Source organism: Trichechus manatus, unplaced genomic scaffold, assembly GCF_000243295.1.
Source record: "Trichechus manatus latirostris isolate Lorelei unplaced genomic scaffold, TriManLat1.0 scaffold00207, whole genome shotgun sequence".
Taxonomy (NCBI): Eukaryota; Metazoa; Chordata; class Mammalia; order Sirenia; family Trichechidae; genus Trichechus; species Trichechus manatus.
The window spans coordinates 156,515-167,320 of NW_004444143.1; the positions used below are offsets into that span (position 1 = coordinate 156,515).

The following is a 10,806-nucleotide window of genomic DNA, read 5'->3' on the forward strand; positions in this document are numbered from 1 at the left end:
TCAGAAAATCGTATGGTCTGCTATGCTGGAAATGGCAAATTGAAGAGGTATGGCATTGCATTCTGAAGTTCAGGATAGTTTTTGAAATGTTCTTTTTGATGATGAATACAATGCCATACCTCTCAATTCGCCATTCCCAGCATAGTAGACCATACGATTTTCTGATTAAAAATGGCCAATACCAGTCCATTTCAGCTCACTATTACCTAGGATATCCATGTTTATGGGTTCCATTTCATTTCTGACGATTTCCAATTTTCCTAGATTCATACTTTGTACATTCCACATTTCTATTATTAACAGATGTTTGTAGCTGTTTGTTCTCATTTTGAGTCATGCCGCATCAGCAAATGAACTTGTCATAAGCTTGACTCCATCCATGTCATTAAGGTTGACTCTACTTTGAGGAGGCAGCTCGTCCTCAGTCACTTTTTGAGTGTCTTCCAACCTGAGGGGCTCATCTTCCAGCACTATATCAGACAATGTTCCGCTGCTATTCATAAGGTTTTCACTGGCTAGTTTTTTTCAGAAATAGACTGCCAGGTCCTTCTTCCTAGCTTGTCTTAGTCTGGAAGCTCAGCTGAAACGTGTCCACCCTGGGCGACCCTGTTGGTATTTGAATACAGCATCAAAGCAACATGGAAACCCCCATAGTTCGAAAAACTGACAAGCCGCGTGGAAGAGTTATGTTGTCACGTCAGTAATTTGGAATAACCCAGAGATAAAAAGACATTAATTACATAAGTGGAATGTAGAATTTTTAAAATATTGTGGAAGAGCACTTAATATTCACTCTATATTTGATTTAAAAAGCAGTTTAAGAGGTCATCAACGTTTACAAAAAAGAAAGCTTTAATATAGATACAGCTATGTGTGAATGGAGGAATTACAGGTTTGTTTTTTTTTTTTTTTAATTCCTGATTGTAGACGATAGGAAAACACACTTGTTAGTGCTTTTGTGTATCCACCCTCCCAATAAGGTGGCTCCCAAGTGAGACCCTTCCAGTCCCAAGTGCTCAGAGCTCGGCGGAGCCACGCCCACCCCGCGAATCGGGACGCGGCTTGGAGCGCGCCCCCGCTCGCGCAGGGGCTTCTGGGAGATGTGGTCCTTCCGCCGGAACCCAGTGCTTCCAGGTGCAGCGTGCGGCCCGGCTGAGTCCATTTCTAGGTCATCTGCGCGGGTGGGCCTCCCGGTGGTGGCCTATTCGCCCAGTTCCGGGCAGACGTCCGGAGAGGTGAGTCCACCAGTTTCCCTGGCTGTGGGAAGTGGAAGTAGCTGGGGTCCCAGGATCGTGGGAAGCGCGTGGCGGGGAAAGCCCGGCGCCCGGGGGTGGCGGGGAGGGATGGCACGGGGAGCATCTGGGTTTAGTAGAGTTGTGACGGATTGCTGCGACTCTGTCCCCAGGTTGACTGCCAGGCTCCCTTGGGTTGGTGGTAGGGGTGAGGGGCCCTTGTGTTCAGGGGGCAGCCCGTGCAGCTCATCGTGGTTGGGGTACATCTGGGACATTGCAACCCCTGTTAGCGGGGAGGGGACCAGTGAGGCAGGGTGTTCTGGAGGCGCGCCTGGACTGCGTAGCGTTAGACTTTTGTGAGAGCGTCTAGATCCATGTGTTCGCGGGTTGGGGATGTAGGGGTATTGGAACCGGGAACCCGGCGCAGCAGCATTTGGAGTGTAGTGGGAGTCACGTGTCTTGGTCTTTAGCGTGATGGTGAGTTCTGGCATCCCTGGGTTCAGGGGTGTGGCTTATACTTCGGAGGAGGCAGAGTCGTGTATCCTCACTTTTGTTGTAGATGCTTCTGGGAGGCCACCGTTACCTCTGGCCCAGAGGAGTTTTTTGTAAGTGGACCAATGGCTGTGCTGTTGGAGGGATAGGCAGATTGTCCTGGGCAGCAGGGTGGGCTATGCCTCCAGCTACCCGCTGTGGATTCCCAAAGGACCCCTCCCCCCCACACACACTTTGCTTCTGAGAAACCCCGAAGCTCAGGAAGAGACGAGCGTTTTCCTCTAAGCTTCCAGCTGTTAGGGGGTGAAATGACTTTCCACAGGAGACTCGCCTCTGGGATAGCAAAGTCAAGACTACCGTGTCTATAATCACTTCCACAAAGAGCTGCGGAAGAGAGTTCTTCACACTCTGTGACCCAGAATGGCCTTGGGAATGTTGTTTTATCTCTGCATGTCCCTGCATGTCCCAGTGCAAGCTGTGGCTCCAGGCATTAAAGTAGGGGTGTCCTCGTTGTGAATTTGGTATCATGGGACTCCTGAGTCGCAGGCCTGGCCCCGTTTCTGCAAAAACACTCTGAGTGCAGAGGTTGTAGGACGCATATGACCTACTTTCTCCATTGTCCCTGCAGATCGTGGTTGGCTCCTGACGCCATTTTATTTTTCTTTTAGGCAGAGGTGGATTTGCAGAGCTTGGGCATGGGGATTTCTGGACTGTGACACAGGCCTTATTGTTCTCAGCTCTGCCTGTTTGAATGTCTGCTGGCCCTGAGGGATCTGTGGAAAGAGGAGAAAGTGGCCCCCAAGTTCCTGACAGCAATACCCCGGTGAATGGGCTTTAACCTCTTTTGTGTCATATCGGCTCTGTCCCCCGTCAGGGGACACCTGGTGTGAGCATCGTAGAGCACACCAGGGCTCTGAGACAAACGTGAAACATGGCACTGCTTTGGAAATCTCCAAAGGAAAAGGGTGGAGAATGGACGGGAGGGGGTTCTAGGGGATGTTGTGGAGTAACTCCAGCTTCAGGCTGTAAAGACCTATCTAGTGGTGTAGCAGGCAGAATGGCAACAGGTGATAGAAGGGAGATAAACGGGACAGTGACTGGGTTGGGAGGAAGGGGCAGGGTCCTGGAGGGCTCTGCCTGAGCCTGGTGAGACGCCCTTGCCTCTGAGGAGATGGAGCATTTCCAGGAGGGGAGAGGACAGCCTCTGCTCTGGATCCTTGGAGTTCAGCTACATTTACTGCTCCTCTGTACCAACAGTAACCCCAGCACCTGCCACCGTGCTGGAGTGTTTCGTACAGGTTCCTAATATTTGTGGAAATGCAAAGCCCTGCCTATAGCTGGAAATACAACTCTAGACTTCAGTGAAGTTTAGTTAAGTCACTGACATTTAAAAAAAAATTGGAATAGAGGTTTAAGCTATCATTGTCTCAGTCGGCAATGTGTAATACACCATCTCTTATAAGACCCTTAGATTCTAATTGAAATATTGATAATATAATAACATCCTAATGTCCTTCAAAAGGGCTTTACCTAGAAGCGGACCAGCGCTAATATGTAGTCCCTGATTTTTCCACATCCAAGGGGCAGGAGAAATTTCAGAGTAGAAGCAGTAGACCCATGGTATTGATTACAATTATTATTATGCCATTATTTGTGTACAAACAGTTACAAACTCAGCATGCTTATAACTTTTGCAGGAGCATAAAACCAAAATTTGTGTACATCTGTTATGAATAGTACAAAACCAACACAACACCTCCTTTTTTAAATGGAAGTTTTCAAATATCTCGCAAAGTATAAAACCAAAATTTGTATGCATTTATAATAAATTGAATACTTCCTTTTTTTAATGGAAGTTTTAAACATACACAAAAATAGAGTGAATGGAATAATAAACGCCTATATAGTCATCACTCAGTTTTAACAGTTGTCAACATTTTGCCAAATTTATTTTACTTATTGCCTATCTCTTGCACTTTTTTTTTTTTTTTGCTGGCATATTTTAATGCAAATGTTATAATCTATGATTTCTTCTGTAAAAAATACAGTATATATCCCTAACATGGAGCCCTGGTGGTGCAGTGGTTAAGAGCTCAGCTGCTAACCAAAAGGTTGGCAGTTCAAATCCACCAACCGCTCCTTGGAAACCCTATGGAGGAGTTCTGCTCTGTCCTATAGGGTCTCTATAAGTCGGAATTGACTCGACGGCACCTAACAACAACAGCATTTTAGAGTGTACAATTCGGTGATTTTTTGTATATTCACAGAGTTGTGCAACTATCACCTCAGTCAATTTAGAACATTTTCATTGCCCCAAAAAGAATCCCCTACTCATTGGCAGTCACTCCTGTGCCTCTTTCCTCCCAGCCCTGGCAACCACTCATCTCCTTTCTGTCCCTGTGGCTTTACCTCTTCTGGACATTTCATATAATAGAATCATACAGTGTGTGTTTGGTGTCTCACTTCTTTGACTTAGCATAATGTTTGCACCATGTTGTAGCATGGGTCAGTACTTCATTCCTTTTATGGGTGAGTAATATTCCATTGTATGGATGCACCACATTTTATTTATCCATTCCCCTGTTGCTAGACACAGAGATTGTTTCTCCTTTTTGGTTACAATCAGTAATGCTGTTGGCAACATTCATGTGCAAGGTTTTTATTAAACACCTATTTTCAGTTATTGTGGGTCTCTACCTGAAGTGGAATTGCTGGGCCATCTGGTAATTCTACGTTAACATTTTGAGGAACTACCAAATGTTTTCCAAAGTGGAGACACCATTTTACATTCCCACCAGCAGTGTATGAGGGTTCTGATTTCTCCATATCCTTGTCAGCTGTTACTATTGTCTGTCCTTTTTATTACATGTATTTTAATGGATGTGACATTGTGGTTTTGACTTGTGTTTCCCTTATGGCTAATAATACTGAGCATCTTTTCATGTGTTTAGTGGCCATTTATACATCTTCTTTGGAGACATATTTATTAAAATCCTTTGCTCATTTTTGATTGGACTATTTGTCTTTTTATTACTGATTTGTAGGAGTTCTTTATTCTAGATATAAGCCCCTCGTCAGATATGCAACTGGCAAAGATTTTCTCCCATTCTGTAGGTTGCCTTTTCACTTTCTTGATGATCTCCTTTGATGCACGAAAGTTTTTAATTTTTGTGAATTTAAGATAAAGTCCAATTTATCTATTTTTGCTTTTGCTTTTGGTGTCATATCTAAGAAATCATTGTCTAACCCAAGGTCACAAAGATTTACACCTGTTTTCTTTTAAGAGTTTTATAGTTTTAGTTCTTACATTTAGATCTTTGACCCATTTTGAGTTAATTTTTTTATATGGTGTGAGGTAGGGGTCCAACTTCATTCTTTTGTACAGGGAGATGAAGTTGTCCTGGCACCACTTGTTGAAAAGACTGTTCTTTACCCATGAATAGTCTTGGCACCCTTGTCGAATATCAACTGACCATAGATGTATGCGTTTATTTCTGGAGTCTCACTTCTATTCCATTGATATATATGTCTATCCTTGTGCCAGTACCACACTGTTTTTATTACTGTAAGTTTTGAAGTTGCAAAGTGTGAGTCCTCCAACCTTGTTCTTTTTTCAAGATAGTTTTGGCTATTCTGAGTCTCTTGAATTTTCATACAAATTTTAGGAATGCCATGAGTCGATATGAGTTGAAGCTGGGTGGTAAGTCCACAGTGGTCCATTATATTTTCTGCTTTTGTGTGTAATAAAATATTTCTATAATAAAATATTTTTAAATTAACCTGAAAATGGGAGGAGGAAATGGAAAATTCAGTTCAGATTCAGGAATACCTGGGACAGCCCCCACCCCTGGTTCCTGAGTTGGCCGTTGTGAGGCCTCAGCCATAAAGCTGGCCAGTGTGACTTGATTACGGTAACAGTTGGTGTTTGGGCCCCAGCACTGGAAAGAAATAAGTGTAAGACTGGCTTTTGGCTGACTGTTCCTGAGGGATTGGTGGGTTGGACATGATGGAGCTGGCTGGCGTTTTGATACCTGGACCCCTTTTGTGAGGGTCAGGATCACCCCAGGCTGCGCCTGTGACAGGTAAGGCCTGATGATATGCCTCTGCACAGTCCAGGGCTGCCAAACACTGTCCTGACCTATGCCAGGGTGCAGCCCCTGCCAAGGCTCACTGCTGTGGAGAGGAAGGACCTATGGTCCTCAAGACTTCCCTACTACCCTCACCCCACCCTCGCTGGATGTCAGAATAGCCCTTTCCCACCTCTACCTCCATGGGCCTTGTACCTTGTTGGATGTGGTACAGCCTGGACCCCTCACTGCGCTCTTTGTGACCTTGCTCTTGCTTTTCCCTGAGTTTCAGGAGAATGCGTGAGTCTGGGCCTCTGACAATACCTTCATGTCTGCAGGAGAAAGAACTTGCTTCCAGCTCCACCTCTGGAACTGGCAATCAGATTTTCATCCTCCTAATTGGTAAGGGCCCAGGAGGCATCTTGCCAGGATGGTGAAGGAGGCTGAAATCCTGCCTGCCAAGCCCTGGACACTGGAGGAAGCAGCCTCTTTCCTCATTTATCTGCTGTCAGGTCACCTTTCCTTTACTTAGCCAGGGCCCTCTGTGGACTAGCATATGGCCCAGAATACAGAAACAGAATAATCTTCACTGACAATGTACCCCTAAATTACCAGTAACAAATGTTAACACGTTGATTTGTGCAAAGTATGACCTATGCACTACATCTTAACACACTGATGACAAATGAGGCGATAGACTTATTTGTTTCTGCTACAGTTACTTTCTAACAACTTACAGAATGAGGTGTTAAGAATTGTGATAAATTATTCCTTATGCTGAGGATTCTAATTACACAATTTAATTTTGTTATTCAACTTGAAAGTATTAAAAACAAAACCATTGCCGTCAAGTCGATTCCAACACACAGCGACCCTATAGGACAGGGTAGAACTGCCCCATAGGGTTTCCAAGGAATGGCTGGTGGAGTTGAACTGCTGACCTTTTGGTTAGCAGCTGAGCTCTTAACCTCTGTGCTACCAGGGCTCCACTGAGAAATATGTTGTTGTTGTTAGGTGCTGTTGAGTCAATTCCAACTCATAGTGACCCTGTGTACAACAGAATGAAACACTGCCGGGTCCTGGGCCATGCTTACAATCATTACTATGTTTGAGCCCACTGTTGCAGCCACTGTGTCAATCCATCTCATTGAGGGTCTTCCTTTTTCACTGACCCTCTACTTTACCAAGCATAATGTCCTTTTCCAGGGAACGGTCCCTCCTGATCACATGTCCAAAGAACATGAGATGTAGTCTTGCCATCCTTGCTTCCAAGGAGCATTCTGGTTGTACTTCTTCCAAGACAGATTTGTTCATTCTTCTGGCAGTCCATGGTATATTCAATATTCTTCGCCAACACTCCGTAATTCAAAGGGATCAGTTCTTCTTCAGTCTTCCTTATTCATTGTCCAGCTTTCGCATGCATATGAGGCCATTGAAAACACCATGACTTGGGTCAGGTGCACCTTAATCTTTAAAGTGACAACTTTGCTTTTTAACACTTTAAAGTGATCTCTTGCAGTAGATTTGCCCAATGCAATGTGTCGTCTGGTTTCTTGACTGCTGCTTCCATGGGCTTTGATTGTGAATCCAAGTAAAAAGAAATCCTTGATAACTTCAATCCTTTTCTCTGTTTATCAAGATGTTGCTTGTTGGACCAGTTGTGAGGATTTTTGTTTTATGTTGAGGTGCAATCCATGCTGAAGGCTGTGGCCTTTGATCTTCATCAGTAAGTGCTTCAAGCCCTCTTCACTTTCAGCAAGCAAGGTCGTGTCATCTGCATAATGCAGGTTGTTAACGAGTCTCCCTCCAATTCTGATGCTCCGTTCTTCATATATCCAGCTTCTCGGATTATTTGCTCAGCATACAGATTGAATAAGTACGGTGAAAGGATACAACCCTGACGCACACCTTTTCTGAATTTAAACCACACAGTATCCCCTTGTTCTGTTTGAATGACTACCTCTTGGTCTATGTACAGGTTCTTCATGAGCACAATTAAGTGTTCTGGAATTCCTGTTCTTCACAGTATTGCCCATAATTTGTTATCCACACAGAATGCCTTTGCATAGTCAATAAAACACAGCTAAACATCTTTCTGCTATTCTCTGCTTTCAGCCAGGATCCATCTGACATCAGTAATGATATCTTTCGTTCCACGTCCTCTTCTGAATCTGGCTTGAATTTCTGGCGGTTCCCTGTTGACGTACTGTTGTAACCACTTTTGAATGATCTTCAAGAAATTTTACTTGTGTGTGATATTAATGATATTGTTCAATAATAGAAAATTGTGTATATACTCATAAGTAATTGTTGTGTCCTTTAAAAAGTAAACCATTAAAAAGCTCTGAACATTTTACTGATCCGTACTCTTCAAACTGTCGGTGTTATAAAAAGCAAACAATGGTGAAAGTACCGTCAAGATTAAAGGACACTAAAAATACATGACAACAAATTGTAGAACTTGATCACGTACAGAGTCTGCTACTGGAGGAAAAATATGTTAAAATATGTTTTTACGTAATCTATAAGACATTTCCTGAATTTGTTAACTATACGGTGGTTAATAAGAGAATAGCCTTCTTAGGAAAGGTATACTGAAGGCTTATGGGATAAAGGAGCATGATGTATGTCATCTACTGTTAAATGGTTCAGAAAGAGTTCTGTGTGTGTGGACTGAGAGAGAGACAGAAGAAGGGAGGGAGAGGTAAAGTTGAGAGAGGGTGTGATAAAGCAAATGTGGCAAAATGTTAAAAAAGTAAATCTGGCTGAAAGGTATATGGGAGTTCTTTATACTATTCTTGTGACTTTGCTGTAAGTTTGGAAGTATTTTTCAAACAAGATTTTTTAATAGCCATTTGAAAGTAATGGCATGTTTAGTTGACGGGATACCCTGCAACCATATTGAAGGAGGAAGAAGCCTTTTAAGTACTGATATGGAATGACCTCCTGAATAAACTTAGAGAATCTTGATTGTGGTGGTGTTTACACTAGTTTAGATATTTGTCAAAACTCATCAAACCGTACTCTTAAAATTATTGTATATAATGTATCCCTTATAGTTAATTTAAAAATACAAGTATATAGTTGGGGTAGTGGGAACAACTTGTTCCCACTGCAGAACTGTGTGCATAGTATGCTATTGTTTATGTGAAAAAAGTGGGAAAATGAATACCAGTTTGCACTCGACTACCAACTTAAGATTGGCAGTTCAAACCCACCTAGCACCACAGAAAAAGGCCTGGTGATCTGCTTCTGTAAATTACAGCCAAGAAAACCATATGGACAGTTCTACTCTGTAACACATGGGGTTACCAAGAGTTGGAATTGATTCAACGGCAGTGGGATTTTGGTTTTCTATAATAGCCATAACTGATTAGGAAATAAAACGGGAGATAAAAGATCCTATTCACAAGAGTAACAAAAATATCAAAAACATTGCCTTGAACCTAAGAAGAAGTAAAACCTTAAAGAAGAAAGCAGAAAACTCCCTGAGGGACATGACCATTATCCTTAGATTTTAAGAGGTGATTAAAGTTCCAGGTGTATTTGAAGATTGTGAAATCGGTTTAAGGCTCACGTGGAAAAATAAATATCCTGGAACTAGCTGGAAAATAGATGTATGTAATACACACACACTCTTGAACCTTTATCCAAAAAAAGAAAAAAACCATTGCCGTCGAGTCGATTCCGACTCATAGCCACCCTATAGGACAGAGTAGAACTGCCCCATAGGGTTTCCAAGGAGCAGCTGGTGGATTCCAACTGCCAGCCTTTTGGTTAGTAGCCGAAGTTCTTAACGACTGCACCACCAGGGTTCCAAGGTGAACCTTTATCAGTGTCAAGAATATCCCCTCTGTGGAATACATGAACGTTTAGTAAGCTCTCACACCCACCGCTCTCTGTGCTTTATGAATTTTAGATCTAGATTTCTTTTTATATTGAATTAGAAACAAATGCAAAAGAATAGTAGAAAAATTATGACCGTCTTTAAGGTGGCAATAATAATACAGTTTAACGTAAAACTCAACAAGTGATAGACTGTGTCAGGGACCATTGATACCTTTCAGAGTATTTACTTTTAAACTTTATTATAAATATTAGTGAATATATGGTAATTAAAGAAATTTTGGAAAATCTAGAAAGGCACAAAAAAGAAACTCATAAGCCCATCACTTTTTAATAAAAGAACAGAAAGTGGAAGCTGAAAGGCTTCCTGTCTCCCCAGAGGTAAGCACTGTAAACAACTTGATGTTTCCCTCCAGATGTTTGATATGTGTGTGAGCTTTCATACCCACTTCTAGATGTGCGGAGCCCTGGTGGAGCAGGGGTTAAGAGCTTGGCTGCTAACCCAAAAGGTCGACAGTTCAAATCCACCAGCCTGTCCTTGTAAACCCTACGGACCAGTTCTACTCTGTCCTGTAGGGTCACTATGAGTCGGAATGCACTCCACTGCAACGGGTTTGGCTTTGGGCTTTTTGCAGATGTGCACGTGGTTTTTTTAACAAGGATATTCATATTCTGCACTTTGTGTTCTTTTTTCTCCAAACACTGTAACATGGATCTCTGTCCAATGTAATCTGTATCAGTATCTTCTCTTAAAAGACATTTTAAAAGTTGTGTGTTGTATAACTTTGCTAAGTGGCGTTATTTAGAATCACTAGAACTTTAAATTTTTGCAAAGTTTTTCAAGTGAGATGTAATTTGTATTCAATACAGTGCATGAATCTTAAGGTACCATTTGTTGAATTTTATCTGTAAATTAGGTGCAATTCTTTTTAACTTACAAAAGTGTATCTTAGAGTTCAGCAGCTTTCATTTTCTTTTTTTGTTTATTGTTGTAGTTCAAATGAAGTTTACATTTCAAGTTAGTCTCCCCTACAAAAATTTATACATACATTGTTATGTGATCCTAATTGCTCTCCCCGTACTGTGACAGCACACTCCTCCTTTCCACCCGATTCCCCATATCCATTCAACCAGCTCCTAACCCTCTCTGCCTTCCCATCTCACCTCCG

General features: G+C 42.4%; 1 protein-coding gene across 2 annotated transcripts in view; it reads left to right on the top strand.

Annotated features, from left to right (window-relative positions):
• The first annotated feature begins 1,143 nt into the window (after positions 1 to 1,143).
• Positions 1,144 to 10,806, top strand: part of LOC101341368 (zinc finger protein 664-like) — a 38,244-nt gene continuing 28,581 nt past the window's right edge. The window contains exon 1 of one of the 2 annotated variants that reach the window (XM_023742276.1): positions 1,144 to 1,235. The gene's annotated coding sequence lies outside the window, so the exon portion shown is untranslated. Of the gene's footprint in view, positions 1,236 to 2,157; positions 2,548 to 10,806 lie in introns of those variants that run through there. The other variant, XM_023742277.1, reaches the window with a different exon arrangement.